This window comes from Kogia breviceps, chromosome 12 (genome assembly GCF_026419965.1).
Source record: "Kogia breviceps isolate mKogBre1 chromosome 12, mKogBre1 haplotype 1, whole genome shotgun sequence".
NCBI lineage: Eukaryota > Metazoa > Chordata > Mammalia > Artiodactyla > Physeteridae > Kogia > Kogia breviceps.
In genome coordinates this window covers 189,332-215,361 of record NC_081321.1, presented here as the reverse complement: position 1 = coordinate 215,361, position 26,030 = coordinate 189,332, and the positions used below count along the sequence as shown (strand labels likewise).

The window sequence follows — 26,030 nt, the reverse complement described above, 5'->3', positions numbered from 1 at the left end:
AGCGGTGCCATGCAATTGGAAGCGAACCTCAACTCCTCCTTGAGGAGTGAAGAGCTTGGACCCCACATCTAGCACCCCAACTTTGAAGACTTCCACCTGAGGAATGGGCCCCCAAAACATCTAGCTCCAGTAGCCAATGGGGCTTGTGTCCATGGGACCCACAAGCCTATAGCAAACAAAGAAGCAGTTATCAAGGGCTCAGCTGGCAAAACTTGCCCATGTCCCAGCCTTTGTCTGAACGGGGCCCATCTGCATGCCTCAAAGCTGCTGCCCGTGGGTCAGGCTTCTAATCTGCCATGCACCTAGGGGTTGACTGCAATCCTCCCCAGAGATCGGGGAAGCCAGCAGACACGTCCCCTACCCTCTTTCTCCTGCCACGAAAAAATCAGCATATCCCTGGAAGGAGCCTGGACACATGTCTGGCGCCCCAGCTTCTGTGACTGCTGTGGGGGGAGGGTGGGACCCCATATAATCTGGCTCTGATAGCCAATGGGGCTTGCATTTAGCAGCTCCATGGTACTGCGCAAGCAAAGAAGTTCTTAATGAGCTCAGAAGCACACCATCCATGGCTATACGTCAGGGCCCACCTGAGAGGGAACAGGCAAAAATGCCCATTTCCCAGTTTCTCCTTGGAATGGCCTAACTCCACACTTTCCCAGCTGTTACATGACAGTCTGGCTTCCAACCAGCCTACATCTGGGTGCTAACTGTGATCATCCCCCTTGAGACACTGATGGTCTTGGGAGTGTGAATGTAAAATGCTGCCTGTGCTTGCGCCTGCCATATCAGTAAACAAAGGATGTTGCTGCCATCAAGCCACTGCAGCCACCCGCCACGGTGCACCCTGAGGGGATTCAGGATGAGAAAGCACAGGACACTGGCCTCAGAGAGCTGAGGTGCAGATCAGAGGGATGATATCAATGAGCCCAGGCTCCTGCCTCTTCCCATACACAGAAAAGCACTAAATCCCTTAACTTGAGATTTCTGATTTTCTTTAATTAACAGTAATCTTTTGATGTTTCAACTACCTGGTCTTCGTTGCAAAAACCCCTATATATCCTGGTTCCTCCCTGCCCTCTTCAGATCAGTCCCTCAGAGCTATTCTGAAAGGCTGCCTCCCAGGCTTGAAGTGCTCAGAAAGTCCACCAAATAAAACATAATTCTCAACTTTTAGGTTGTGCATTTTTTCCAGTGGACAGGAGACGCTAAGAACAAAGGATGTGGCTTGGACAATCACAGAGGTTTGAGAAATGGGAAGGAGTGCTGGCCAGGCTGATTTATGAGGTCCATCTCCCACACAAAACGACTATTTCAAACCTGGGAGAAGTGGCCATTCTATTTAATGCACAGAAACCAACACAGAGAGTCAAGGAAAATGAAGAAACAGAGGAGAACATGTTCCAAACAAAAGAACAAGATGAAACTCTAGTAACAGATCTTAATGAAACAGAGATAAGTGACCTACCTGATACAGAGCCCAAAATAACAATCGTAAAAATGCTCGCAGAGGATCAGAACAACGCATGAACAAAAGGAGCATTTCCACAGAGATAGAAAATATTTTTAAAACACCAAACAAATCACAGAGCTGAAGAATACAATAACAGGCTAGATCAGTTGGAAGAAAGGGTCTGCAAACTAGAAGACAAGGCAGTGGAATTCATCCAATCAGAGGAGCAAAAAGAAAAAAGAATGAAAAACTGTGAAGATAGCTTAAGGGACTTATGGGAAACCATAAAGTGGACCAAAACAAGCATTACAGAGGTCTCAGAAGGAAAAGAGAGAGATAAAGGGGCAAAAAGCTTATTGGGAGGGGAAGGATAAATTGGGATTGGAATTGACATATACACACTACTACTACTACCATATATAAAATAGATAAATAATAAGGACCTACTGTATAGCACAGGGAACTCTACCCAATACTCTATAATGGCCTATATGGGAAAAGAATATTAAAAAATAGTGGATATATGTATATGTGTAACTGATTCACTTTGCTATATACTTGAAACTAACCCAACATTGTAAATCAACTATACTCCAATAAAAATTAAAAATAAATAAAATAAAATAAAATAGCTAGAGTAATTTTAAAACAAAACAGACAAAAAACAAAAAGCTTATTCAAAGGTTTTCAACTGACTTCGCCCAGATCCATCAGAGGAATCCCTATCTACAGCAACTACAGCCTTACAAAATGTATTTCTTAAATAATAAGACTTGAAAGTCGAAATTACACCTTGATCTGTGGGCTAGAGGACGAATGTTGTGTCAGGAGGCAGGAAAACAACATTAATCTCGTAGTGCACCTCCATCAGAGTTCTTGGGTGACCAGGTGCATTGTCAATGAGAAGTAATATTTTGAAAGGACTCTCTTTTTCTGAGCAGTAGGTCTCAACAGAGGGTTTAAAATATTCAGCAAACCTTGGTGTAAACAGAAGTGTTGCCACGCACGCTTGGTTGTCCCATTCGTAGAGCACAGGCAGAGTAGACTTAGCGTAATTCTTAGGGGCCCTAGGATTTTCAGATGGTAAATGAGCATTGGCTTCAACTTCAAGTCAGCAGCCACAATAGACCCAACAAGAGAGTCTGCCTATCCTTTGAGGCTTTGAAGCCAAGCATTGACTTCTCTCTAGCTATAAAAGTCCTGGATGGCATCTTCTTCCAAGAGAAGGCTGCTTTGTCTACATTGAAAATCTGTTGTTTAGTGTAGCCAACTTCATGAATTCTTTTGGCTAGATCTTCTGGATAACTTGCTGCAGCTTCTACATCAGCACTTGCTGCTTCCCCTTGCATTTTTATGTTATGGAGGGGGCTTCTTTCCTTAAACCTCATGGACCAACCTCTGCCAGCTTCAGGCTTTTCTTCTGCAGCTTCCTCACCTGTCTCACACAAGTAAAGAGCGTTAGGGCCTTGCTGTGGATTAGGCTTTGATTTAGGGAATGCTGTGGCTGGCTCAATCTTCTATCCAGACACTAAAACTCTCTCCATAGCAGCAGATATCATGTTGGCTGTTCCCCTTTTCTCATCATCCTGTGTTCACCGGGGCAGCACTTTAATTTCCTCCAGAACTTCCCCTTTGCCTTCACAGCTTCGCTGACGGTTTGGCACAAGAGGCACAGCTTTCGGCCCATCTCGGCTTTCGACCTGCGTTCCTCACTAAGCTTCACCATTTTTAGCTTTTGATTTAAAGTGAGAGACGTGTGGCCCTTCCTTTCACTTGAACACTTAGAGGCCATTGCAGGGTTGTTGATTGGCCCAATTTCAATACTGTTGCGTTCCAGGGAATAGGAAGGCCCGAGGAGAGGAAAAGACATCAGGAAATGGCCAGTCAGCGGAGCAGTCAGAACATGCACAACATTTATTGATTAAGTCACAGTCTCACATGGGTGCGGTTTACGGTGCCCCAAACAATTACAATAGTAACATCAAAGATCACAGATACCACAAAATATAATGATAATGGAAAAGTTTGAAATATTGTGAGAAGTACCAAAATGTGACACAGAGACACCAAGTGAGCAAATGCTGTTGGAAAAACAGTGCCAACAGACTTGCTCAACAAAGGGTTGCCACAAACCTTTCATTTGTAAAAAACACAACATCTGTAAGGTACGATAAAGTGAAGCACAAGGAATGCCTGTATAATTAAGTTGTCAATTAAAGAAAAGGAGAGAATTTTAAAAGCAGCAAAAGAGGGACTTCCCTAGTGGTCCAGCGGGTAAGACTCCACGCTCCCAACGCAGGAGGCCCGGGTTCGATCCCTGGTCCAGGAACTGGATCCTGCACGTATGCTGCAACTAAGAGTTCGCACGCTGCAACTAAAGCTCCTGTATACCACAATGAAGATCCCACGTGCTGTAACGAAGATCCTGCATGCCACAACTAAGACCCAGGGCAGCCTAAATAAATAAATATTAAAAATAAAATAAAAGCAGCAAAAGAAAAACAACTTGTACAAGGGAATCTCCATAAGACTATCAGCAAAAATTTCAGCAGAAACTTTGTAGACCAGAAGTGAGTGGGGGACTTCCCTGTCAGTCCAGTGGTTAAGACTCCAAGCTTCCACTGCAGGGGGAGCAGGTTTGATCCCTGGTGGGGGAACTAAGATTCCACAGGCCACGCGGTGCAGCCAAAAGAAAAGTGAATGGGATGATACATTCAAAGTACCGAAGAAAAAACCCGCCAACTAAGAATCTCTGGCAAGGCTATCCTTCAGAACTGAAGGAGAGACAAGCAAATGGTGAAGGAGTTGATCGCTAGTGGCCTTACAAGAAATGCTAAAGGGAGTTGTTCAAGCTGAAAGGAAAGGATACTGACTAGTAACAGGAAGACGTGAAAGTATAAAACTCACTGGTAGGGCTTCCCTGGTGGCGCAGTGGTTAAGAGCCCGCCCGCCGATGCAGGGGACGCGGGTTTGTGCCTCGGTCCGGGAAGATCTCACATGCCGCGGAGCGGCTGGGCCCGTGAGCCGTGGCCGCTGAGCCTGCGCGTCCGGAGCCTGTGCTCCGCAACGGGAGAGGCCACGACAGTGAGGGGCCCATGTACTGCAAAAAAACCCAAAAAACAAAAAAACAAACTCACTGGTAAAGGTAAATATATAACTAAATTCAGAATACTCTAATGTTTCAATGGTTGTGGGGAAATCACTTATAATTGTAGTATTAAGGTTAAAAGTAAAGGTTATAGTATGAAAAGTATCCATAAATACAATAACTTGTTAATGGATAAACATTGTAAAAAAGAAATAAATTGTGACATCAAATGTTGGGCAGGGCTGTAAAAATGTAGAGCTTTTGTGTGTAATTGAAGTTAAGTTGTTATCAGCTTAAAATAAACTAATAAATAGAAAATGTTCTGGAGAGGGTGTGGAGAAAAGGGAACCCTCCTACACTGTTGGTAGGAATGTAAATTGATGCAGCCACTATGGAGAACAGTATGGAGTTTCCTCAAAAAATTAAAAATAGAACTGCCATATAATCTAGCAATTCCACTCCTGAGTATATATCTGGAAAAAACGAAAACTCTAATTTGAAAAGATACATGAACCCAATGTTCACAGCAGCACTATTTACAATACCCAAGGTATAAAAGCAACCCAAGTGCCCATCAACAAACAACTAGCTTAAGAAGATGTGGTATATATACACAATGGAATATTAGCCACAAAAAAGAATGAAATATTGCCATTTCCAGCGACATGGATGGACCTAGAGAATATTATACTTAGTGAAATAAATCGGACACAAACACCACATAATATCACTTATATGTGGAGTTTAAAAAAATAATACAAATGAGTCTATATATGAAAGAGAAAGAGTCACAGACCGAAAACAAACTTATGGTTACCAAAGTGGGGGAGGGGCAAACTAGGAGTATGGGATTAACAGATACAAACTACTGTACCTAAAATAGATAAGCAACAAGGATGTACTGTATAGCACAGAGAATTATACCCAATATCTTATAATAAAGCATAATGGAATATAATCTGTAAAGACCAAAAAAGAAACCAAACCACTATGCTGTGCACCTGAAACACAATACTGTAATCAGCTACACACCAACTAAAAATAAATAAATAAATAGAAAATGTTTTATATAAGTCTCATGGTAACCACAAAACAAAAACCTATAATAGATACGCAAAAGATAAAGGAATCAAAGCACACCACTACAGGAAACCATCAAATCACAAAGGAAGACAGCAAGAGGAAAAAAGGAACAAATGAATTACAAAACAACCAGAAATCAATTAACAAAATGTCAAAAGTAAATTCATACCTACCAAGAATTACTTTAAATGTAAATGGACTAAATTATCTAACCAAAAGACATAGAGTGACTGAATGGATTAAAAAAACAAGACCCAACTCTGTTGCTTATAAGAGACTCACTTCAGATGGAAGGACACACACAGACTAAAGTGAAGGGATGGAAGAAAATTCTTCCACTGACATTGGAAGAATTAATATTGTTAAAATGCCCATATGACCCAAGATGACCTACAGTTCAAAGCAATCCCTATCAAAATTCCAATGGCATTTGTCACAGAAATAGCAAAAACAATCTTAAAATTTGTACTGAACCACAAAGACCCCAAATAGCCAAAGCTATCTTGAGAAAGAATAACAAAACTGGAGGCATCACATTTCCTGATTTCAAACTATGTTACAAAGCTATAGTAATCAAAATAGTATAATATTAGCAAAAAAAACCAGACACATAGATCAATGGAATAGAATAGAGAGTTCAGGGGAGTTCCTGGCAGTCCAGTGGTTAGGACTCCAAGCTTCCACTGCAGGGGGCACAAGTTCAATCCCGGATCGAGGAACTAAGATCCTGCATGCCTTGTGGTGCGGCCAAAAAAAGAGTCCAGAAACAAACCCACACATATATGGCCAATTAATTTATGACAAAGGAACCAAGAAAACATAGTCTCTTCAATAAATGGTGTTGGGGAAATTGGATATCCACGTGCAAAAGAATGAAACTGAACCACTATCTTACACCATACACAAAAATCAACTAAAAACGGATTAAAGGACTTCCCTTGTGGCATAGTGGTTAAGAATCTGCTGGCCAATGCAGGGGACACAGGTTCAAGCCCGGGTCCGGGAAGATCCCACGTGCCGCAGAGCAACTAAGCCCGTGCACCACAACTACTGAGCCTGAGCTCTAGAGTCCAAAAGACACAACTACTGAAGCCTGCACACCTAGAGCCCATGCTCCCTAACAGGAGAAGTCACTGCAATGAGAAGCCCGCACACTGCAATGAAGAGTAGCCCCTGCTCACCTCAACTAGAGAAAAGCCTGCACACAGCAGCAAAGACCCAATGCAGCCATTAATTAATTAATTAATTAATTAATTATAAAAACCCAAGATAACAAAACCAAAAAAAATCTTCTGCACAGCAAATGAAACCAACAGCAAAATGAAAAGACCACCAAATGAATGGGAAAAAATATTTGCAACTCGTATATCTGACAATGGGTTAATATCCAAAATATATAAAGAACTCACACAACTCAATAGCAAAACAAATAAACAAAAGCAATCTGATTTTTAAATGGACAGAGGAAATGAATAGATATTTTTCCAAAGAAAACACACAAATGGCCAGTACGAATGGTACATGAAAAGGTGCTAAACATCACTAATCATCAGGGAAATGCAAATGAAAACCACAATGAGATACCACCTCTTACCTATTGGAATGCCTATCATCAAAAAGACAAGAGACAACAAGTGCTGACAAGAATGTGGAGAAAAGGGAACCCTTGTGCAACTTTGGTGGGAATGTAAATTGGTGCCGACACTACAGAGGATCCTTAAAATATTAAAAATACAACTACCCTGTGATCCAACAACTCCATTTCTGCGTATATATTCAAAGGAAATGGAAACAAGACCTTGAAGAAATATCTGCACTCCCATGTTTATTGCATTATTCAATAGCCAAGACATGGGAACAACTTAAATGTCTGTCTTTGGATGAATGAATACAGAAGATGTAAATATATATACATATATATATATATATAGTATATAATTATTGTGTATTATTATGTATATAATGGAATATTATTCAGCCATAAAAAGAAGGAAATCTTGCCATTTGCAACAGTATGGATGGACCTTGAAGGCATTACCCTGTGTTACATAGAGAAAGACAAACACTGCATGATATCACTTATATGTGGAATCTAAATAAACTGAACTCATAGAAATAGAGGCTAGAATGGTGGTTACCAGGGGTTGGGGGGGTGAGGGAAATGGGGAGACATTAGTCAAAGAGTACAAACTTCCAGCTGTAAGATAAGTTCTGGGGATTTAATGTACAGCATAATGATTATAGTTAATAAACTGTATCATATGGTTTAAAGTTGCTAAGATAGTAGATCGTAAATGACCTCACCACAAAAAAGAAATTGTAATTATGTAACAGGATAGAGGTGTTAGCTAATGCTATGGTGGTCATCATTTTGCAACGTACAAGGGTATCAAATCAACACAGTAGTACAAGGGAGGTCTGCTCTTTTGTCCTCACACCCCTTCTGGTTCCTAATCCTGGGAAAAAGATGTGATGACTGGAGCTCCAGTAACCATTGTGTGACCATGAGGCAATCTTGAAGATGTACACCATGCAGTAAGAATGGCAGAGCAGAATGACAGAAGAGGCCTCAGTCTCTGATGACCACAGGGACACTCTATCAGCCCAGTCTGCCTAGCTCCAATTTTCTTTTACATAAGAGACAAGTGAACTCCTCTCGTGTTTAACTCACTATTACTTCAGGCTTCTGTTTCTAGTAAACCTAACTTACTCCTAAATGATAGAGGTCTTTTTCCAAAGATATTTAAAGGATTGATAAGCAATACTCGAGAGCAGGAGTCAGCTAACTTTTCTGGTAAAAGGCCAGATAGTAAATGTTTCAGGCTATGGGAGGCATACGGTCTCTGTCACAATACTTGACTCTGAGGTTGCAGCATGAAGGCGGCCACAGAGAACGTGGGAATGAACAAGCATGGCTGTGTTCCAATAAAGCTTTATTTATGGACAGTGAAATTGAATTTCACATAATTTCCTGTGTCATGAAAGATTCTGTTTTTGTTTTTTTCAACCATCTAAAAATTATAAAAACCATCCTTAGCTCAAAGATTGCACAAAAACAGGATTTGGTCCCCAGGCTATAGTTTGCCACCTCTGCTGTACAGGATACAATTCCAGCAAATAAACCGAGGAATAAACATAATAAGTCTTTATTCTATATCTGTTAGCTATCTGCAAGCTTCTGTCTGTTTTGAAACCTTCTTGGATGTACCAGAATTGGGCCTTAAAATAATTAGATTTGTTTTTCAACAACATATCAAAAATTACATATGTAGATGAATGCTTCCTTCCCAGTGATGACCTTGGGGAGTAAGGGACCAACCCTGGCGATGCTGATCACAGTATTATGTGAAACATTTTTTCTTCCTTTTTGGCTGTGCCATGCAGCTTGCGGAATCTTAGTTGCCTGACCGGGGATTGAACCCGGGCCCTTGTCAGCGAAAGTGCAGAGTCCTAACCACTGGACCACCAGGGAATTCCCCTACTATGTGAAACTTTATTTGAATTCTTTAGTCTGTTTAAAAAAATCAACCACCTTACTTCATAACCACACTTTGTAAGACCAATTCCCTGTTGGCTGCTCAAGGAGCTGAGCCAGTAGGCACCAGTGTGAGGCAGCCAGGACAGCAAGAGGCTGGCCCGGGACCCTTGGCCACATTAGCTGTTGTGCCTGCAGTCACCGATCAAGGCCATTTGTGGAATAAACACGCAGAAACGGTAGAGCAGTGGTCAGGGTTTTGTGGGAAAGGCGGAGGGGGAAACTTACTATTAGGAGCTGGAGAAACATGAGGGTGTTTTTTTTTAAAAAAAATAGAAACAATGGTTGTGTTAAGTCTGATCATAGCAGGTAACTGCGGACGGGAAAGTTCAGCCTTAGCGGATAAAGGAGAACAGTTCATGAGTTCACACTGAAGAGAGGGCGGTGAGGACACACGTGATCAAACTTTACAGTAGTACAGAAAAGGCCAGGTGTGTGTGTGTGTGTGTGTGTGTGTGTGTGTGTGTGTGTGTAAATTGCCAGACACACTGACACTGTCTGGAAAGAAATTAAACTGCTTATCCAACATCAGGTGCACAAGTGACAGGATTGGTAAGAATGTTGATTTTCCTTTCACACGGAGGTGTGATCGCAAACACACACATCCTCTGTGTGTGTGTGTGTGTGTGTGTCTGGAGGTGTGATCGCAAACACACACATCCTTTGTGGTGTGTGTGTGTGTCTGGAGGTGTGATCACAAACACACACATCCTTTGTGGTGTGTGTGTGTGTGTCTGGAGGTGTGATCGCAAACACACACATCCTTTGTGTGTGTGTGTCTGGAGGTGTGAACGCAAACACACACATCCTCTGTGTGGGGGGTGTGTGTGTGTGTGTATGTGTGTGCTCTGCAAGTGCAGGCGGGGATGTGGATGGAAGCCTTGTGCGGAGGGCAGAGGCTGGCTTGGGTGTGCACAGTCCGGAAGTGGAGTAAGAGGGGTTTGCCACGTAACCGCGGGAAGGGGCCGGGAGAGATGGTTCGGAGGGCTCTAGTCCACCCGTAGAGACTGTTTAGCTCGCAGGCGCAAGGATAGGGCGGGCGCTCTCGGCCTCCGTCTCTCCCTCACTCTCTTCTCCCGGCAGCTGTGCAAAGATTTAACACGTGACCCTGAAAGCACAACGCTGCAGCCTCAGAGTGCGCCGAGAGAAGGGCAGGGAAACAAAGGCCCCAGCCAGCCACCAGGAGCCCCCGTCCCCGCAGCGACACCGAAGAACAGTCGCAGGACTCCTTTCACCGTCACCCGCCCCCAGGACCTCCCGCCTCCCTCGTCAGCCCACCCCACCCCCCCCGACCCTTGGCGCTGAAGCACCAGACCCAGGACGCTAGGGCTCCTCCTCGTCTCCCTGGAGGGAGCCAGGGTTGCTCCTGCTGGGCGGGTGGGATTCCCGGGGAGCTCAGCGGGGGCGATACTGGAAGTTCAAGAAGCACCGAGGACGTGAACCACAGGCCAGCTCTGCACAACTCAGCCCACGCCGGCCGTATCCCCACGCCTCGCGAGATGCTTCTCCTGCCCCCGGACCAGGACTCTGCCAGGAGGCCTCCAGGAGAAAGCAGACCCATCTCTCCCCTCATTACCCGCTCTCTCTCTTCACTTCTCCAGACTCACTCCTTCCGTCCCTCCCTCCTTTTCTACCGCAGGCCCTGCACTGCGACCTTTGCCTGGACGATTACCACACCCACTACACACTTCCTATATTACCTTAACCCAGACATTTCTACTTCCCCGGGGCTTGATTTTTTTTAAACACTCACTTCCACCTACTCTTTCTCTCAAGGATAAAATGGGGTTAAAGGACTTCCCTAGTGGCACAGGGGTTGGGAATCTGCCTGCCAATTCAGGGGACATGGGTTCGAGCCCTGGTCCAGGAAGATCCCACATGCCTCAGAGTGACGAGGCCCGTGCGCCACAACTACTGAGCCTGCGCTCTAGAGCTCGTGAGCCACAACTACTGAGCCCACGTGCCACAACTACTGAGCCCACGTGCCACAGCTACTGAAGCCCACGTGCCTAGAGCCCGTGCTGCACAGCAAAGAGAAGCCATTGCAATGAGGAGCCCGCGCACCGCAACAACGAGTAGCCCCCGGTTGCTGCAACTAGAGAAAGCTAGTGCACAGCAACGAAGACCCAACAGAGCCAAAAATAAAATAATAAATAAATTTTAAAAACTATAAAAAAATGGGGTTAAAAAAGGAAGTAATAAAAAATGAAAAAAGCACTATAAAAAATCACTACATATGTAGAGGGACAGATGTCACGCATCCTACTGATGTGTGTGTAAAGGACAGTTGTTAACTATGAAAAATATTGTCAGTATTAAATGGATTATTTTTAAGATGGAAAATTGAGCTTTTGTCTTCTTCTGAGACATCCATTTTCTAGCCTCTACGACTTGTCAAATATCACCAATACTCAGTAAAAATGTCAGGCTTTCACTGACAATTTTTTTTGGCTGTTATATTCTTTCTAGATGATAAGCTGAACCAACATCAAAATTATTTTTGTGTGCTTTTCTGCAGTGTCAAATTTGGTCACAATCCCTCAACTCTTAAATGTTCTCATGGAATCTACAGATAAATCTGAGATGCTGTGGGGCTGAGTGGAAACAAAGATCTCCATCTTGCGTTGCACCTTGCTGTGAGCCCTTGGGCGAGAGACAATTTCCTCATCTGTCACCTGATACTCAAGGCTCCGGTGTCTACCCAAGTCTATGAATCCGTCTACTAAAGATTTGGTAAGTCTTTCCCAGATGAATACGGAATTAATCCATTGAAAATCCTACTGGCTGCCATTTTGCTTCACGGTGGTAACTCATCTTCACAAATAGAAAGTAAGCATTCCATCCCTGGTCAGTAAGCATTCTGACCAGGTAGCGTTTAGGAGGGCTTCCAAGTGGGTCAAAATCAGATAATCGTTTGCAGAAGGAAAAAGTTACAGACATCCACCTGAAGGGCCGACTCACGGAGTTAAGACGGAAACCCTTCTTCGGAAGGTTGGTCTCTGCTGGTCCCCTCACAGAAAGGGGGGCTCAGGAGGTCCTGGGTCTCCCCATAACGCCTCTATTAACCCTGACAGTACTTTCTGATAAGGAACACTGATTCTAGCGTTGAGTGGTGCTAAGAGCGTGTATGTGGTGTCTGAAATTCTCCTGAAATCCGACCCCCAGCCTAGGTTCCTGCTCTACCTAGAGTCATGCCTCACGTTCGTTTCTTCCAAGACTGGGTGCAGGTGTTGGGAAGAAGAGACGCTAACAAGACAACGAACGACAGGAGTCCTTTGCTCTAGGACCTGAGAATATCTGATAAATACAGCTCTCTCGGCCCCAGCACGGGCTGGGGCATTTACAAGTCCAGGGAGCAGACGTCAGATCCAAGACCTCCCAGAGGGGCAGGCACCCGCTCTGGGGATGGTTTTTATGCCCTCACTTCTTTGGAATCATGTGGGGTCTGAAGCAATTCCCCTGACCCTCTTAGAACCCACTCTTTTTCCGAGGCGATTTGTTCCTCGTGGACAAAGGCAAACAGAAGGCCTTTCTGCCCTCCTCCCTTCCCGAGCCGGGCGGTCACCGCGTGTTCTCAGACCGGGCTGCCCCCACCCTCTCATCTCCCCCCTCCCCTCCACTCACCTCCCTTCTCAACCCTCCAACCTGGTCCGTCTTATTACATCGCCTTTCATGGATCCCCTTCTTGTCCTCCCTCGTATTCCAGGTGTCTCATCGCTTCATTTTCATGGGTTTTTAAAATCCACTCTTGTTTCTTGCTACCACCCCTCGGCCGAAGACGTCACCTCGAGGGCGCCGGCAGAGATAGCAAGGCAAGGCGGCACACAGAGTGAGGAAGGCGGCCAGGTGCAGCTTCACAGGTGAGGCCCCACGCGCAGACCCACAGAAGCCTCACGGGCCGCTCTCCCTCCACTTCACAAATCAGGGCAAATGAGATACGGGGCCCCTATGAACCTATCTTCCTCATAGGCTGTGACAACTTCTCTACTTTGAGTGGGTCACAAACATCAGGAGGACGCAGGCAGGATAACCAAAGTCATCTGACTTCCAAGAGATCTGATAGTGGCCTGGCCTGGGCTTAAGCCTTCTGGGAAGTGATGCTAGGAGACCCTGTACTGTCCCAGGGTCTGGAGGTGTGGGCTGTGGGCTGCACCGTGTGTGATTAGGTGTATTTTAGTTTATAGAGCATTACTGGAAGAACTTGCCAAACGTTCCGTTTTATCCTGGATGGGCTGCGGGTGGCTGAGTGGGGCGACAAGGGATGGAGAGGGGGAGAGTGGGCCAGAAGAGCCCTGTCCCTTGGAGAGTCTGGAGGAGCCTCAGCAGCAGCGTGGTGGCAGAGAGCCAGAGCTCCAGGAGAGGGAGAGCGGGAGACAGCATTTGAGTTGCCTTTTAGGGAAGCAGCCTTACCAGCAGTTCCAGTTTAAAAAATAACTTTGCCAGCGCAGATCAAGTCTCGGCTCCTCCTGCCTGGAACATGCCAAGAGGCACATCTTGGGGTTCAGCCGTGAGTTTCTCCAGCCCCTCCTAGGCCTGATCATAGGAGGCAGTAGAGGCTCACGGGGACCCTTTGCTGGGGGAGGTCCCAGGGCCTCAGAGGAAGTCTGGCCTCAGAGCTGGACGAGGCTGACAATTCTTGATAACAAAGCAGACTGTTCCATGGTGCAGTGACAGGAAGAACTGGGTCCCCGCGCCAGGGGCGAAGGATGTGGCTGCACTTCAGCGTAACCTTTCTGGTTATCCTCCAGCCAGAATCTCTCCTGGTTTGCTCTCCACCACAGGCACTGCAAATGATGGTGTCAGGGAGAGGACAGCCACTTAAGACGCAAGGAGACCTTTTCTTGTTTCGGAAGGCACACTCTCCACCCAACCCCCCCCAACAAAGGAAACCTTGCAAAAATCCAGAAGCCTGCTGTAGGCTTCTGCTACTGTTTCTACTTATGACGTCGGATGGGCCCTCAGACAAAGCAGGTGAGTCAGTTGTACCTTATTAGAGCCGTCTTGCAGAATATTTATGACAGACGGTTCCGAGGTCCAGGGATGACAGGCGGCAGCGACCTCCGGTTTGGGGGCGCTGAGTGAGTTCCGAGCTCACACCCGCTTCCCCTGGGAGGCCATCCTTACACATTCCGTCCCCCTGAATTTGGCAGCACGGTTTTCTGTGGTTTGGTCTTTCGGCTCCAGATTGAACTACATTTGTCCTCCAGTTACTTCGTTTCATCTAAAACCTTTCTCTTCGTCCAGACTGCGCATACCTTGTCTCCCTCTTTACCCCCTTTACGAGCATGCAGCCCAGCGCCAGACACACAGCAGCTACTCGCCAAACACCTGTTCAGGTGAGGATAAATACCTGGAACGGGCAGCACCCCGGCCTTGTGCCGCGTGAGGCTGTGTGAGATGCGCATGCTTCTCCCACCTGCCAGGCTCCGCCTCTGCAGAGAGCGCCTCATACTCCGAACCCTCACTTTAAGTCTCCCTTCCCAGCCCCTCACACCAGCTGACGCCCTGACCCAGGCTTCGTGGAGCAGACGGCGTGGCTGGAGGAGAGCCGTCGCCTCCCACCGCCGCCCTGCGTCCGGACGCCTCTGTGCCACGTGGGCGGGGGTCCCAGCTACAGCTGCACACGTGCCCCTGTTCTAGCTGAGGTCAGCCTTCTACCTGGACCCCGGCAACCATCCCGCGTTTCCACAAGCTCTTCACCTCGCTTCTTCCCTTTCTCTCACAAACTTTCAATTATTCGCCCCTTCTCCCCCCCCCACCTCGTTATTTGCAATTAAAACGAAAAACTTGCCTTAATGTTAATGCTAAGCCCTTCTCTCTTGCTGCTGGCTGTGTGCCAGGGACTCCCCTAACCACTGCGTACGTATGAACTCATTTGCCCTTCCCGCCGCCCCTATAATGTCGTCAGCGCTACTGTGTTTCAAGATGAGGAAACCGGGGCTTCCCTGGTGGCGCAGTGGTTGAGAGTCCGCCGGCCGATGCAGGGGACACGGGTTCGTGCCCCGGTCCGGGAAGATCCCACGTGCCTCGGAGCGGCTGGGCCCGTGAGCCGTGGCCGCTGGGCCTGCTCGTCCGGAGCCTGTGCTCCGCAACGGGAGAGGCCACAACGGTGAGAGGCCCGCCTAGCACCAAAAAAAAAAAAAAAAAAAACCAAAATGAGGAAACCGAGGCGTGAGTCTCACCAAACCCTCGTGGTGTCCAAGAGAATAAAAGCAGGCATCCCCTGAGTGGGCTGCTTCCCACTCCAAACCCGCTGATTTCCTTGTCCTTTCCATCTTAGTGAGTGAGACCACTACTTACCCTGTTGCTCAGGACAAAACCTAGAAGTCCTTCTTAACTCTGCTTTCTCTATGAACACCCCTCTCCCGTTTCACCTTCAAAATGCATTGCACCAAGTACCACAGCTAACTACGTCACCACCCCCACCAGACGCAAACCACGGCCCTCTCTGCTACTCAGACCACGGTCCCTACCTTCCCGTCTCCGTTCTCGGCCCCTCTGGCTGGGTCCGCCCTCCCCATGAGCCCTAGTGATCTTTCTAAAATAGACACAGGTACTGCACCATAGCGCTCTTCCCCTCAAAATTCTCCCGACTCCCAATCCCTGCCCATGTCCTGCCAGGCCCTACAAAACCGGCCCTGTCTGCACCCGCGGGCACCTGCCCCTTCTCCCGCGGTCTACAGGATACCGCCCTCCTGGCCTTCTGTATGTCGTCTCAACATGCCAAGTACTTGCCTGACTCAGAGACTTTCCCGCCATGGGAACACTCACCCTGGGACTTGGGGTCCTCCTCACCTTCCGGGTGGCAACACCCGCTCAGACAGGTGGGTTCCTCCCATCACCCCGCCACACCTCCTGAGACAGTGGGCCCTCCCATCACCCCGCCGCACCTCCTGAGCCAGTGGGCCCTCCCATCACCCCGCCTCACCTCCTGAGCCAGTGGGCCCTCCCATCACCCCGCCACACCTCCTGAGCCAGTGGGCCCTCCCATCACCCCGCCTCGCTTCACGTTCTGTCCCCAAGCACCTGTCAGCATGGGAAATCACCTGGCGTAATCACTGTGTTGCCTGTCTGCCGCTGCACCCATCTCCCACCCCTGCTTCAAGTGGAAGCTCCTCGAGGTGGGGACCTGTCCCGTTCAGTTCACTGCTACAGTCCCAGCCTGGAATGTGGCTTGGCCCCTGGCAGGGCGGACATCGGGAGGGATTCCAGCTCCCCTCCTGCTCTGGTCCCACACAGCGACCCCTGCGGAGAGGACGGGGTCCCCGGGAAGCTTCTCTCGCCCCTAGATCTGCGTCCAGGGCCGCATGCTTCCTCGTGTGTTTGACCCCATTTGCAGGGTGTGGAGAAGCCGCCAGACTGTTTGTTGCTGGGCGTCGGGGCCAGCACGTCAGTGAAAACACAGGCCACGGTCCAGATCGATGGCATCACGTCTTAATGACTCCAGCTGCATTTAATTAAAACTGAGCCTGCTTTGCTGGAACCCAGGCCGCGTGGCCAGTAGCCTGAGTTCTGCCGCAGCTTTGTTCTCCTCCAATCTTCAATTAAGGGAGCAACAAAAGATCCCTATCATGAGCCATGTGTGGTGATCTCATCAGCTAAGACAAATATTTTTTTTCTGGTTATATTTATAGAAACCTTTCTTGTTTCCTTGGACAGCCCTAGCTGGGGTTATCTTGTTTACTTTCTCTTTGTCCAGATCTGCATCTGTGGGGGGGGGGCAGCTTTTTATCTGCTGCTCTTTGCTGCCTTGGATTTCTAATTCCTCTGTTTTTCTTCTCATCTTTCATCTGTGGGCCTCTTTTAAAATCAGACCGTTTGGAATTTCCAGTTACCAAGGCAGTAACTAGAAAAAAAAAAAAAAAGACACCATTGGCCGTGGTGAGCATTTGGCGATGGTTTTCTTAGCGGTGTCTCGTTGCCTCCAGGGAGGGGGCTTGGTACGCCTTCCCCCTTTCCGCCAGCCACGTGTTCCATGGCGCCAGGCCCTCCCTTCAGCCGCCACAGGGTGGAAAGTGCAGCCCACGCCTGCAGCCCTGTGAACTAACACCTCCGCGTCCGCAGTGAACCCGTGTCACCTGGGAATCTACGAGCCCAGCAACATTCTGGCTTGCTCGGGGGCCGTTACCCTGGGTCCTGTCAGGGCTGGGGGAACGAGACCCTGGGAGCCGGGGAGGCCTGGGCGGGCTGAATCCTGGCCCTGCGGTCTGGGATGCAGGGGGCAGCGTGGTCGGACCGGCCAAGCAGCTCTGCCCAAAGAGCTTGGCTCAGGGGCCGCAACTTCTTAGCCAAACTCGCGTTTCCCCTGTGGGTGGTGGCTTCTGCAGACGCGTGCTCACGGCCGCTCTTGCCCCCAAGCAGGGGGACTTGTTCTCAGCTTAGGGTCTGAAAAACACCTTAGTATTTTTATGTATAAAGCACTGATATTCACACCACACACAAACAGATATACAGTGTATCTGTGGTATTAACGTTTCTCTGGGGGAGTGTCAATCAGAAAAAAGATACTAAAAAACACTCTTGAAGATGTGATAATAACAAAAAGATTGAACAACATCATCTTCATCTTAGCTCTTGCTTTCCTCTCTGCCGATCAAAACTTTGCTTTCAGCAAAGAATCTAAGACACAGTCCCTCTAAGTTATGTCTGGTAAAAGTTTATAAAATAGCATCTCATGGGGATATTTGCCCACTAATATCCCGGACAACGCCGTACAGTAAAAAGGAATGAAGCTGTAGTCGTGGAATCGTGGGCTGGGGCAAGCAGGAGGATGCTGCTTTCTGAGGGACTTGGATTTGTTGACTATCTTTTTACGTAAAAAATTTGGACACGTTGTCTGCCAAAAGATCTTTTTTATAATTGATTTTAGATGTAAGAAGCTTCTCCTTAGGTATAATTTAGAAATAGAAATGTTGCAACTTCTAGGATCAGTTAATGGTTTTTTTGAAGTCGGGATAATTCTGAAAACTCCAGACTTGTGACTACATAGACCAGGGCCTTCTCACTGTCCCTGAAATCAGCGCTTCAGGCTTTGGTCACTTTTCCTCTGCAAAAGACAGTTATCAGTACTTAACTGACCGAGGCAGAGGGGAGGGCGGCCGTGGTGCGCGTGCAGGAGGAGGAAGGGCCTTCTGCAGCCCTGGCGGTCTTTCTGCACTTGCCCTGTGCACACAGCAGCTCAATTTGTGTGCCTGAGACGCTCTAAAATGGCCCGATGTCCTTGAAGCCATCCTCTCACTATTCTTGGCTTTAACCAGATCTTACTAGGGACAGATGTCCAGTGTTGGCTTTAAAAGTAAAAATGAGGCTGGGGACAACTGGTAGGGTCCGTATAAGAAAAAAATAAAGTGACTGGAAAACAGATCCTTTGCAAAATGCAGTTAGAACTGTTTACCTTGGACTAGGAAGGGCAGAGGAAGAGGTTATTTTATGGGGACGAGTGATAAACTCTTTTCTTTTTTCTAACTTTTTGGATGCAGATGGGGTATAAATAATATTCTCACTGCTGAGAATCAAATAAAAGAAACTGGGCTTGATTTTGTAACACAGAGATGTGGAGCGAATACAAGGAAAAAATCCCAGTATGTTGTTGGACATCAGTCCTTAGGGGGCTTGGTTTTGTTTCTTTTTCCGGAAAATGTAGAAAGAGCAAGGCACAGCAGGGATGGTTTTGCCAGAGTGGAGCCAGTTCATATCTACTAAGTACCTGTGAACTGGGACCGTAGTAGGGCCCTATAAAAGCCAGAAAATATATACTCCCTGTTTTCTGAAACGACCTGATTTTAGGACTAATTACTCTGAGTCTTTCCATTTCTGAAAGTTAAAGGGATCACGGTGAAATGAGTGGGAGATACGTGAGCCCTTGTCCTGACTGTGCCATTGACTAACCTGCTGACCTTGGACAACCCACAGCTTCCTCGCGTGCCATGTGTGATGACAAAGGCCTTCCTTCTTTTTTTTTTGCGGTACGCGGGCCTCTCACTGCTGTGGCCTCTCCCGTTGCGGAGCACAGGCTCCGGACGCGCTGGCTCAGCGGCCACGGCTCACGGGCCCAGCCGCTCCGCGACACGTGGGATCTTCCCGGACCGGGGCACGAACCCGCGTCCCCTGCATCGGCAGGCGGACTCTCAACCACTGCGCCACCAGGGAAGCCCCTTTCCTTCTTCCTTGGGTTATTAAGTGTGTCAAGTAAGGAAAAGAAATGACAGTGTTCTATAGGCTGTTCGATGTTACACAAATATAGCAACTGTTACTAATTTGGATAAATCGTTCTTGAGACCTTGATCAAAGGAAGGTATTTCCAGATGAAAGTGTTGACCAAAACTGACTCCCAGATTTGAATTTCGAAGCCTGTGAAAGTCCATACGTTTGAACATCCTCCTGTACCTACCCCCTCACCCCTCAGAGAGTGTCCGCCGTGGGGCGGCCAGCCTGGCAGGCGCAGGGACGTGGTGAGGGGTCGGGGGCAGCGCCGGCCTCGGGAAGGCACAGAGGACAGTCAGGAGGGGAGACGCGCACCGGGAACTGCTGCGCAGCGCAGTGAGTGCTCTGATCTGACGAGGCCAAAGTGCTCAGGACCTCAGGACCCCAGATGTGGCCTTATGAGAGCAGAGGGAAACTTCTCAGGGGGGCTGGGTGCCAACCCAGGCTCGAGTGGTAGGACTCGGGCCTGTGCAGCACGAGTGAGGTGAGGAAGACCCCAGGCCAAGACTCAGAAGCAAAGGAAAGCTGGGCCGACTCGGGGAACTGCGAGTACAGTTAAAGGAGGGTGGGGGGCGCTGTGCAGATTAGCCGGGAGCCACGTCCAGCTGGCCTCGCTGCCCGGCTAAGGGCTTCGCCTCAGAGCGACAGAGAGCCACGGGGCGTTGCCAGCAGGGAGTGTGAAGAGCAGACTGAAATGCAGACACCTCGCTCCGGGTGCAGTTCCGGGGGTTGCGTGGAGGAGGGCAGGAAGCAGTGAAGGTGGCCCGACCAGAAGAGCTGGGTGACCAGGGCCTTACATGATGCTGTGAGCTGGGCGCGTGGGCACAGCGGGTTTCAGAAGGGGAGGAAGCAGGAAAGGCAGGAGGCCGAGGGCGGAGGGTGGGCGGTGAAGGGTTCCTGGGGACAGCCCGAGAGAAAGGGAGCAGGGAGTGAGTGGGGGAGACGTCACTGACAGTGAGGCCCTGGGAGGCTTCCCCTGCAGCTTCTTAAAAAATTGTGGTGAAACACACAAAACATAAAATCTACCCTCATGGTCACTGGAAGTGCACTGAGAGCAACGAGTGTATCGCGTGCCAGCACGCTCCCCTGTGCCGTGCCACCGCCACGGCTGGCGTCCATGGGATGCGTCATCGTCAAAAGTGAAACTCCGGGGGCTTCCCTGCTGGTCCAGTGGCTACGGCTCTGCGCTCCCAATGCAGGGCGCCCGGCTTGGAACCCTGGTCAGGGAACTAAGATCCCACCTGCTGCAGCTAAGACCCGGCGCAGCCAAATAAATAAATAATAAAACAAAACAAAAAGCAAAAAACGGAAACTCTGTCCCCACCGAACACGAACTCCCCACTCCCTGCCCCCCATCTGGACCCTGGCAACCACCTCTGTACATTCTGTCTCTATGAATGTGACTATTTAAGCTCCTCTTACCAATGGAGTCTCACAGTATCTGTCCTTTCGTCACTGGCTTATTTCCCTGAGCACAATGTCCTCGAGGTTCATCCACAGTGCAGCCTGTGTCAGACTTTCCTTTCCTTTTAAGGCTGAACAGTATTCCTTTATATGTACTCTTATCCCTTTTAAACTTTTGACTATGGTCCATACTAAAAAGTGCATTTGATGTCATGACCTAGTACACATGTATTATGTTACTGAAATATTATGTTATTAGTATATGTTATCATATAATAACATACATGTCATTGAAATAAACATTTTACCCCCAAACTACCCTTCCTACATGTGAAGTACTCTGATATTTTTTTCTATACTGTTTCTTAAAAAAAAAAAAAAAAAATCTAGTCACAATCCTCCAAATCAGTTTCATGACACACTAATGGGTTGGATTCCCAGTTTGTAAACAGTTGGTCTGTCTGACACTGATTGCCCTAGACGCCAGCAAGGCTTGGTGGAGTGGAACATTCGGGTTTGGTGCCAAAGCCGTCAATGAGTAAGGAGGGGTGGAAACCAGCTTCGCCCATGTGTCTTTATGAATAGCCTATAATTCCAGCACAACCTACCAAGCAAAGGTCCAAACTATTAGTTTATTTCTGGTGTAAATAGGGTAATCCATGAATTTGAGGCTTTTTTCCAGTGGTCACCAGCTGGCGTGGGTCTTTTGCTCTGGTTTATTCACTGCCAGTGGCCATTCCAATCCACTTTTCTATCACGGGGGAAAGCCAAGTAAACTGGCCTTCTTCATACCCTTGGACCCGTGCCCCCCACCCCTGCCCACCTGATCTGGGAAACGGGAAAGTGGGGGGGCAGGGGGGGACTTCAGCAGCAGGTGACTGTGGCCTCTGGACCCTGCGGGGCTTCCAAAGGCTCCAGCTGTCGCACAGCTGCAGGAAGAATCCCCTGAGGGAGGGCCGCTGTCCAGGGGAGCTGGTGGGGGGTCAGCCTCCAGGATGGGCGCTGGGGGAATGCCTGCCAGGAGAAGAGAGGAGGGTCCCAGAGCAGCGAACGTCAAGGGTCAGGGCTCCCACCGTGTCTTCACGACGCTCTGCGAAGGCCCTGGTGTTGCACCGCCGTCTCCCAGCCATTTCTGTTCAACGCTAAGTGCCAGGAGAGCTTCGCCCTCTCCACCTTATTAATGAGCTAATCTCTGTGGTATTCCCAAAGGGTGAGGTCAGAAATATCCCCATCTCCATGGCAATGAAAAAATCAGCGGGGGTGGGGGGAGAGATCAGAGGAAAGTCCACGTATCCATCGAGGTTCGCCGAGCACCGCTGTGCGCCGTGTGCCGAGTTAGCTGTGAGGATGCAATGTGAACGAGCCGTGGCCTCTTTGGGACGTGGACTGAGGGGGGTGACCAGACCAAAGACTCCGAGTTATGAACGTGGACTCTGCAAAGTTCCAGTGGGGAGAAAGAGCTGGGCTCTTTGACTTTTCAAAAAGTGGAATTGAGGCTGTTCATGTCAGAAGTAGACGGCTGCTCAAGAGTGGAACCGGTCAAGGGTTTGATGATGATCTTGGCTGATTTGGCCAGGGAGACTCAAAGAGAAGCCTAGGACGCCTCACGACTTGAGCTGAGCCATTTGAGCACCAAAATATATCTACAAAACATTTTGAGTTGGAGAACTTAGGATTTTTATAACATGACTATATTTGGTGACTTATTTATTCAGGGTGCCGTTTTGTCTCTGTAACTTAGTGAGGTCAGTACAGTGGGCATTTACTCATCCTAATTCCTCTATCCCACCCCACTGCCTTTCCTTGATAAAGGAACTGAGGACCAGAGGGTGGGTAACTTGTCCTGCATTAACCAGAAAAAGAACCTGGACACTCCTACCCAGACGAGGGCTCTGTCCACCACCTCAGGACACCTCTTCAGGTCCAAACTCTTCTCTTGCAGAGCCTTTGAGTGCTGGCCCTTTTGGAATGAAAGGGTTGGAGGAAAGGACAACGCAGGATGCCACAGCGTGACCGCTGGGCACCGAGAGCTCAGTCCTCTTCCATCCGTCCCCCTCCCTCCCCGGGACGCACTGACTCTGTCCCTCTGGGAGGGGCCCTCAGACATGGAGTGGTCTGGTGCAGTAGCTCTGCTGTCCAATTTATGGGTTAGAATTTTGGCTCTGGCGCTTGCTACCTGGTAAACGCGGGCAAGTTTCTTAAACTTTCTGAGCCTCAGTCAAATGGGATACTAACAAGCACCCAGCAGGACAGTTTGTGCAGCTAAACCTGGCTCATGGGCTGACATCAAGATTGGGAGAAGGGGTTCAAAAGCCTCTGCCGTTGCATCTGAGGGCCTTCCCTGCCCCCTCTCTGCTGAAGGCCCTGCAGAGGTTTACCCCCTGAACCCAGGGCATCCCAAACACTAGAGACCCTTGTTCTGGGATCCGAGGGGCTCACAACGTGGCCTCAGGGCATCCCGTCCCAGTGAATCACCTCCTTCAGCGGTGGCGCTTTCCCAGCCCCGCGGCCTGGGTAACTTACTGCAGACCAAAAATAGCTCCAATGAATGGAACTCGGGTCCCCGGAAGTCCACAGCCAGCCCTGAGCATGGAATTCCAGAGCAGGAAGGGCTTCCCGGGGTCTCGCACTCAGCCCCAACCCTGACCCCAAGCAGACACCCCGCGGTGGAAATCTATTAAAACCTTGAGCACATCAAGCAGCGCTCGCTGTGGGCGCCTAACTTCCTTGACCTTCCAGCCCAGCCCCCCAACCCCCCGGCAAGAGCTCTCCGGGACAGGACCAGCCGCGCCCCACCAAGCCTCCCCTCCCCTGAAATGCTGATCATCTCAACCTCTGTGCTTTGCTTGCACAAATCTTATTTTTCATACTGAGTTCACTTCTCACCTCTAGACTGCTGCTGAGGTTTCGTAGCCCCTCCCTCTGCAGTGGGGAGCTGGGATGGATGGGGACGGGGCCCCATGTGACACAGTCTGGGACACGTGCCAGCAGCCCACATGCTCCTGATCTAGGAGGAGGGGGAAAGGAAAGCTGACAACCACGGACACAGGTGCCCCCTTCTTGGTAAGGCGGAAGGACACTAGTATTTTCTTGGCCAAACAAGTCCTGGAGGGGAACCTCAGGGCAGAGGGTGTCAGGACACGGGGTGAAGACTGGGTGGGAGCGGGGAAGGCAGAGGGGCCCTGAGAGCGCCTGCGAAGCCAGGGTTCCAGGAGGGGAAGTGTTACTTGGCCCAGAAAACCCGGGTCCTGCCTTACTTCTCTACCGGACCTCTCACCGGAGGAGACCTCAGTACTCATTAGGCCAAGGGATCCTGGCTACTCATTCATTCAACAAACATTCACGACCACCTCACTGGGTTCGGAACTGGAAATACCAAAGTAAAATACACAGCCCTCTACCCTAAAGGAGTTAGCTGTTAACGGGGGGCTTCCCTGAAGTGAACGGATGGCTCATCCGCTACAATACAGGCAAGTACAGGCCCTACAAGAACACAGGCAGGGAGGCACTGAATCTACCTGAGAAGGGGGGTCAAGGAGAAGCTTCCCAGAGGAGGTGATAACTGTGCCGAAGTCTGGGGGTGAGCCTGTCCAGGAAGCGAGAAGGGGCCCCCAAGAGGAGGGAGTAAGCCGCTTAGAGGCCCAGGTCTGGGGAGAGCAGGGTGGGTCAGGAGAGCAGGGCTGGGAGGGCAGGCGGGGCAGATCCCGGAGGTGATGCGGGCCACTGCGCGCAGAGGTGACGGGCTCCCGGCAAGGCTGCAGCCCGCACTAGAGGCCGGGCTGGGGAGCAGCGGCCCGTGGTGCGGCGCAGGGCAGCTTAGGGGGGGCAGGACTTCCTGCCGCACGCGCACGCGGAGCCCGCCACGCTGAGGCCGCGCTGCTCCCCCGCCCCTGAGTGGGCGCGCGGCCGGAAGTAAGGGGCAGCCCTGCTCACGTGCAGCGACCAGGGCGCTGGAGGCCCGGGAGAGGCTGGGGAGGAGACGCCGCTGGAGTCTGCGCTCGCGGGGGGCTCTGCTGGGCCGCCCGCGTGTGACGGCTGCGGAGCCTCGGTGCGACCTACACCTCCTCGTGCCGAGGATGTGAAATGACCGCCCCCCGCCCCGGAAGCCGCCTCACACCCAGCGGCCTGCCGCCCCTGCTCGGGCGCGTCCCCTCCCGTTTGCCTGCCGAGGTTGAGGAAGGAGGGGGCATGGCCGGGCGCGTCCTTCGCTTTGAGTTTATTCTGCCTTGACCTATTGGGACGGCACCATGGTTCCCCCAAATTCAGCTCGAAAGGGAACACTTGGGACGAGACCCCCGGTGAGGCGCTTAAGGCAGGCGTGCAGCTTGTCCTGCCGTCCAGGAACTGGCGGTCAGGCCGACTGTCTCGGGGGCGGGGACCTCGGAGCCGAGTGTGGCTCGGCTGCGCAGCCGGCCGCCGTGCTGAGGCCCGCAGGCCAGTGGCGCCGGGACAGCCGCGGGAGGAGAGCGAGTCTAGAGCCGGGGCAGCGCTCCGAGAGCACAGCCCCCCGTCCCTTTACCCGCCCCCCCAGTGCTTCTCCCCGGCCTCCTCTTTCAAGCCCTCTCTTTTCCATGCTCCCCTCGCCTGTCTCACCGTTCTCCGCACCCCGTTCCCTCCTGCTCTGCAGCGGGCTGCCGGGGCTTCCGTCTTCGAGACGAAGGAAGCCGCCGAGCACTGCGAGTCACCTGGCGGCTCCTCGGCGCTCCGTCCCCCAGAACACGGACCGGCACCTCCGCTGTACCTTCCGCCTGCGGCTTGGGTCATTCGATGGGGCGCCTTTCACGATGTAAACGGTGCTCTTGGGAGTCACCTCAGTTTCACCGTGGGACTCGAAAGCCTTCATGGCATCAAGTCTTTCAGGGGAAGATGTCGGCGCCTGGAGGAGACCAGGTCCTCAACTGGACACGGAAGCCTGTGAATAGTGTCCACATCACTGTGCTCTGGAACCTTCTGCCGTGGAGACGGTAAATCTCCTCCCCTCCAACCTCACCACCCGCTACCCTCACACGACCACAGCTGCAGCCGGTTGCTGATCTGAGCACGCCAGGGGCCACCCTTGCTCCTGGAGCTCTTCCTGTTTGCCCGGTGACGCTCAGCTCCCCACCCTGCCCCCTTCCCGGCCCACTCAGCTCAGGGACACCTCTCCTCTCCGCTCCGAACTCCTTTGGAAGTCTGGCACTGTACATCAGACGTCAACCCACTGCCCAGAAACAACGGCTTCTGTTCAGATTGGAATGAAATGCACGCGTCTCATCCTTAGACAGCTC

The 26,030-nt window shown here is 50.0% G+C and overlaps 2 long non-coding RNA genes across 3 annotated transcripts; one reads left to right on the top strand and one right to left on the bottom strand.

The window, feature by feature from the left end:
* Positions 1–1,322: 1,322 nt before the first annotated feature.
* LOC136792234 (uncharacterized) lies at positions 1,323–16,702 on the bottom strand. 2 transcript variants are annotated; one of them, XR_010835709.1, is made up of 3 exons: positions 16,203–16,702; positions 12,781–13,940; positions 1,323–3,273 (listed from the first exon to the last, which is right to left on the bottom strand). It is a non-coding gene; the product is annotated as an uncharacterized lncRNA (long non-coding RNA). The 2 variants fall into 2 exon arrangements; XR_010835708.1 differs by having other exon boundaries at positions 2,080–3,273; positions 12,781–15,278; positions 16,203–16,684.
* LOC136792235 (uncharacterized) lies at positions 13,629–14,942 on the top strand. The gene is made up of 4 exons (XR_010835710.1): positions 13,629–13,663; positions 13,938–14,127; positions 14,401–14,492; positions 14,641–14,942. It is a non-coding gene; the product is annotated as an uncharacterized lncRNA (long non-coding RNA).
* Positions 16,703–26,030: the final 9,328 nt, after the last annotated feature.